Source organism: Notamacropus eugenii, chromosome 6, assembly GCF_028372415.1.
Source record: "Notamacropus eugenii isolate mMacEug1 chromosome 6, mMacEug1.pri_v2, whole genome shotgun sequence".
Taxonomy (NCBI): Eukaryota; Metazoa; Chordata; class Mammalia; order Diprotodontia; family Macropodidae; genus Notamacropus; species Notamacropus eugenii.
Window position 1 is genome coordinate 112194132 of NC_092877.1, and position 6676 is coordinate 112200807.

A 6676-nucleotide genomic window follows, 5' to 3' on the forward strand; every position below is an offset into this window, starting at 1 on the left:
GAAGAAGAAGGAGAAGGTAGGGCACTCCTTGGATTTAAATATCAATGTCATCAAGGAATTAACTAATTAATTAAAGCTACTAACATACATGAAGTATTTCTAGGAATTTTTAAATAGACTAAAAATAGCAGTCAGTTGAACAACATGCCATACAGGTATTGTATAAAACCTGTGAGTGAGAAACATAAAACCAGGGCTGAAAGCAGACTAAGGCTTTCTCACCAAATCTTAAATCAAGAAGAGCACACCTAGATGATGTTTATCATCAGAAGTCCTGAAATAACAAGGTGAGACATGTACTAGTGAAGGTCAAAATGCAGCCCAGCTCCGTATTACGTTAGATAATTAGGCAGATATTGGATACGAAAGTAAAAGTAAAACAAGTATGGATAGAGACAGATAAGAGTCATTGCTTAAATGGAGAAAGTCTCATTGTTTTGTGGGATAGGCTAATGAAAAATGGACTTGTTCACCACAGCAAGAATCAGTGCATGAACTATAGCCATAAAAGTTTTATAGGGCCTCTCCACAGATACCACACTGCTTTTTGTGCTTTGGCTCTTTGCAATATACTTGAGAGGGAACTCTAAGTGCCTTACCAGCATTTCCAAAGGATACTTTCCAACTTAAATCTATTTTGCTTTGGTGCTGAAGTATTGAGTTCTTTTGACAGGTTTACTGGTTACTGGTTTAGGGGGAGGTAAACCAACATTTCATGTGGCATTGTGAGCATGGAATATAAATCAGGATTCATAAATATACCCCTTTTGGATAGTTAATTGATTGCAAAATAATTATGCTTTCCTATGTAATTGTTGCACTGTGCAAAGAAGCAGTACTTTCTAAGGAAAATGATTCTTCAAATGTGAATTTGTACCCTATTGACCTCAACCATACACACCATTTTATGACAGTTTCACCTTAAATGTGTAGGGAACAAAACTGCCTAGATATTAGTCATTATTAATTCTCCTGGTTATCTCCTTTCACATTTTTTCCCTGATTTCTACTTTGCCACCACTATATTGGTTCAAAGGCACAAACACAGCAGAAGTCAATCAAAGTATGGGAGCTTCTTTTTGCCTGTAGAATTTCACTAACTCATCTAAAGTTATGCCAGTGCTATTGTTTTCTTGCCCTCCTCCCCGAAAAGTTTGAATTTCAAGAAATATTTCTAATGTTTGAACTTCAGGATCCATTTATGATGCAAAAATTCCATACACCCTTTGGTAATTTGTAGCCATATCAAGAGCAACTTTTCTTACTACCATCTTAGTAGGTCTTGCATATGAAACACTCAGAACTTTCCAGTTACTTATTTTTTGGCATGTTTCTACTAGATGAAAAGGGATAAAAAAGAAACAAATTTAGAAAACAAGTCACAGATTACAAATGCTTTTTTTTACTCTTCTCTTTCAAAGACAAATCAATGAGAGGGTTCAATTTAATAACAAAATGTACCATAATTTCTATAAACTAAGATATTCTAGTCATACTTTGCACATTGGCTGACCTACCTACTATTAAATTAGAGACCATGAATTCCTAAGATTTAGATCTGATAGGGAATTCAAAAGATCCTCTAGTCAAATCAAGTCAAGAAACAATTATTAAGCACTCACAACATGCCAGGCACCATGCTAAATGCTGGGAATACATAGAAAAGCAAAAACACTCCCTACTCTCAAGGAGCTTACAATCTAATAGGGGAGAGAACCCTCAACCAAGTATGAACAAGTATACATTCAAGAAACTGTAGTGCGTGGATAATCGGGGTGACCAGGAAACCGTATTACAGCAGGTGGGATTGTAGCTCAGATTTGAAGGAAGCCATACAAGCCAGGAGGCAGAGATGAAAAAGGAGAAAATTCCAGGCATGTGGACAACCACTTAAAATGCCAGGAGACAGAAGATGGAGTATCTTATATGAGGAAGAGGAAGAAGATCAGTGTCACTGGAACATAGAGGAATAGTGTGTAAGAAGAATAGAAAAGTAGGAAAGGGCTAGGTTACAAAAGTCTAAAAAGCAAACAAAGGATTGTATATGTGATCCTGAAGGCCATAGGAAACCACTGAGTTTATTGAGTTAGTGGGGTTGCATGGTCAAATATGTGCTTTAGAAAGATCACTGTGATAGCTGAGTGGAGGATGGACTGGAATGGGGAGAGATGAGACAGGGAGTCAAATCAGAAATAGTCAAGGCATGAGGTCAAGAAGGCCTGCACCAGTATTGGTACTGTCTAGTCTAACCTTTTCATTTTTTTTGAATGAGGAAAATGAGGTGCAGAGACAGAAAATGACTTTCTGAAGATCAGTGTGATTCAGTCAGGATTTTTACCAAGGTCTTCTGACACCAGAGACCCCAAAAAGAGCTAATACTCTTTCCTCCGGACCACATTCATCCAAAATGCTCTTTTTATGAATGATGATGACTGAGGATCGGAGAGATGACAGGACCTGGCCAAGTCATCTCTCTAGGAGCAGAGCCAGTATTTGATCACAGGTCTTCTGACTCCACATCCACCCCTCTCTGTCTTGTAATCATACTATTAGCTCTGCTCCCTATTATGTAAGTGTATGTTCCAATAATATGTGATTCCCTTAAACTTTCATATCTAATTGTGAAATATTTACATGTATAGAAATTGCTGTCATAAACCTTGATAAGAGATCTGTGAAAATGGCATCCAGGAACTTTAGTCAATCTTTGCAATTTGTTTTAAAGGAATCAATCTCTCCCTTTCCAGAAAAGTTGAATAACTATTTTGTGGTATCTGTATTTCAACTAGACACCAGTACCACAGAACATAGTAACATCTCAAGACTTTGACATTTAAATATCCTGTATATGAAACACTCATCTCACTAGTTTTTTTTTTTTTCATTCCCCTAATATTTTGTAATAGCCACTGAACTCCCAAATATCTAAGGTGGACCTATGACCGCATTTGGAGGCAAATTTTTCCCTCCAGAGACCACTGAAATCTACTGCACTGGGTCTTTGGAATTTATCTTTTTATGTTTTCCCTTGTGAACTCCCAGGAAGCAACAGCTCAGTGTAGATTCCTTTCATCCAGAACCAGTATGGCTTCTTGTGCAGAGGCTGGCACAAACAAATTAGAGCTGGGATTCTGAAATCCTGTTCCTTAAAAATTCCTGGAGGGAATTGGGTACAACGATTTATAAGTGAAACACAAAGTTTATAGATTTCCTCTGGCACTGGGGTTTTGGGGTTTTTTATTTTTTAATTAGTCCCAGCTTTAAGGAACAAAGGACATCTTCAAAGTAAATATCATGTTAACTACTATATATAAATATCTTAGAGTTTACTGCCTAGAGAAGCACTTATTTGTGCCCAAGGAGAAGAAAAGGCGCCAGGAAAACTTTTTCTTTTTCCTGAGGGTTGGGAAGGCATACCTGCACATTCATCAATGTGGGAGATTCTGTTTTTGGAAATTCTATTTCCCCCAAGGGGTGGATCAGTAATGTTCTGAAACTCAGTCTTAGTTTCCTAGGGCACTAAGATTAAATGACTTACCAGCGGGTAGCGGTCCAAGGCAGGACTGGAATCCAAGTCTACAGGACTCCAGAATCAGTTCTTTATCCATTATTTCCCTTCACTGTCTCCTAAGAAAATTCTTAGGGCCGAGGGCTCAGGCTCCCGGGCAGCTCGGGACTGGCTCCTGCGAGGTTCAGGGGCCCTTGGCCCCTATGCCACCACCCCTGCTTCCCCAGCCCTCAGCCAGGGGTCCCCCAAGGCCTTGGGAGGGAGGAGTTGGAAGGGGGCACGAGTCGCGCCCAGTCCACCTCACAGCCTCGCTGCCTTCTCCATCGCCTCCAGATGTTCGCAGCCGCATGGCGCAACCATGCCCTGAAGATGCCTCTTCGCCCTGCTCTGCCAGGGCCGGACCTGGGGCAGCCCCCCTCATATCTCCTGGAGTTGGTCCAATACCCCGAAGCTGCCCAGAGCCAGCCTCGCACGGAGCTGGTTAACGCCTCGGAAACCGCCCTTGCCTTAACAAACACAGTTAATAGCAGTTGGGTGGTGTTGAGTCACATGGAGATCTACAGACGAATCCAGACTGGAAGACGGGGAGAAGTTATAACTGTCATTTTCTAAATGCTTTACAAAACCGAACTTAAATTCTTCATACGAAGTAACAGTGCTTAGTTGCTGACAACAGTTATAGGTTTAAAGTTCCAAAACATGCAGGATTCCTTTGGATATTTGACAACGTTTTGCCTTATTGATATTTTGGTTCAATTCCTATTAAATAAAATGAAGCAGACATTCTTCCTTGGTATAGATAACTAAACAAACAAACAAATAAATAAATGGGTGAACACATAAATGGATGAATAAATAAATGGATGAATGAATAAGTGAATGAATGAATCTTAGATTAGCATATATCTGTACCTCCCACAGCCAATCGCATTACATTTAGAACTCTAATAAGGAGGCTCCTCCTACTTCCTCAATTGTCATTGGAGGAAAGTAAGGCCCAGAAATGTTAAGTGACTTAGTCTCTGAACCCAGATCTTCTTATTCCAATCTCAGCATTTCTTTCACTGCACCCCTGATGACTCATACTCTTTGCCTTACGATTATCTTTTCTTCTTGAAAGCGAGGATAGCACAACCTAGTCACTGTCACCTGCATCCTTTGATATTCTAAAGGGCTTTGGATGTTGGTGACACATTCTGTCCTGTATCTCATTCTCTTCCTCATTATCAACTCCTCAGGGGCTCACAACATGCAGAGCATAGCAGTCCACTTGCTGGTTGCTTGGTAATCTTAGACTACCCATTACTGATTGATATAATTTCCAAACAAAATGTGTACAGCTGTGAGTTGCCTTTGATCTGCAGATACAGTCAAAATCTCAATTCTCTAAGGTAAAGTTTTTTTGAGAAAATAGCCTCACTGTCTCTAAAGTGCAAAGTCATATTAAGTATATAACATATTCACTATTTTATTGTAAGTGCCCAATTTTTAGCAACTGATTCAGCCATGATTTCTGTGAAATCTTTGTAAAAATAATCATTTGACTCATAACACTTCAAAATCACATATCTCTGCAAGTAGAGAGTCTACAAAAAACTTAGGACTACACCATGCCAGATATTGGAAAGAGTGGCTAATTCAAAACTTTTAAAAATACAGATGGCAGACAGCATGGTCTTGTACAAAATGCCCTAGATTTGAAGTCAGATGACATGAATTCAAATTCCCCCACTGCTATTTCCTAACTGCTTGATTTTGAGTCTCTTCACTTCTCTGAGAAGTTTCTGAGGAAGAAAGATTGATCTCTAAAGTTTCTTCCAACTCTAAATCTATGATGATGCAATAGGTAGACCACTAGAGCCAGAAAGATCTGAGTTCAAATCCTGCCCCAGTATTTACTAGCTATATAGCGCTCAGTAAGTCATTTAAACTCATTCAGTTTCAGTTTCCTTATCTGTAAAAGGGGGATAATTAAAACACGTATTTCACTGGGTTGGGATGAGGAATGGAAATAATCCATATAAAGTACTTTGCAAACCTTACTCTGCTATATGTCTGTTATTTAGTAATAAACTGTAATAGCAGCTAGTATTTATTTAGTGCTTTAAGATTTATAAAACACTTAGCAAAAATTATCTCATTTTATACTTACAACAATCCTGGGAGTTAGATGGCAAGTTATCCTCATTTTACAGATGAAAAAACTGAGGTAGACAGCTGAAATGATCAACTAGGCTTCTTGACAATCCACAGCTCTAAGAATCTACACATCTTAGCAATATTACTAGAATGCAAAAATCCAACTCAACAAACATTTGGTAAGAGCCTACTATGTGCAGTACATTGTGCTAGATGGTAGCTATACAAAGATGAGGATCAATATCTTACTTGTCCTTCGCTTAAAAATCGGTATAAGCAACAGACAAAACAAAGTCCCAGAAATCCAGATTTCAGCTAAACCTGGGCAAATTTAAGCAATACAAGCAGACACATATGAGCTTTAACTAAATCATTGTTGAGATAGATTAGAAACTGATTCATTAACGCTCACACTTCCCCCACAGGAAAAGAGAAGCAGCACTGTAGGAGCTGAAAATTTATTAAAATTTCCCAGTCTCCCTCTTTTTTCAGCTCCATTGAATTCCACTCAGTGTGCCATGGATAGTCAGTATCATACTGTCTCAAGCTGGTGCATAGAAACTATCAAAGGAAGCCACTTTCCATGTTGCTGTTTCACAACTTCCCTTGTGTTCCCTGTGAGGGAGAGCAAAGTAGGATCTTTTGCTGTTTTTGTTTATACCAAGAAGTATAATGCCTCTGAATAATATGATTAAGGAGGATCTTTCCCACCCATTGTTGGACCTGGGATGATTTGTAGGAAGGCCCATATCTTTTGTTAATGAGACACTGGTTCCCTAGAGATATGATGGCCTCTGGTTCTAAAAAGTGTATAAAGACTTTTTGGTGTGGTTTTACTTTACTTTAATTTTTGGAAGAAGGTTTATGTGCCAAATGAGACTCTAGGAAGCTTCTAAGCAGCCCCCTGGCTTTGAAAACCCAGATGTTGGTGCTTCCCTCTCTGGTAAAGATGTATGTATGTTAACGGTCAGACATTTGGAAGCATATCTGTTGACTTTTGATTTCTCTGTATTTTCCCTGAAGTTCAGG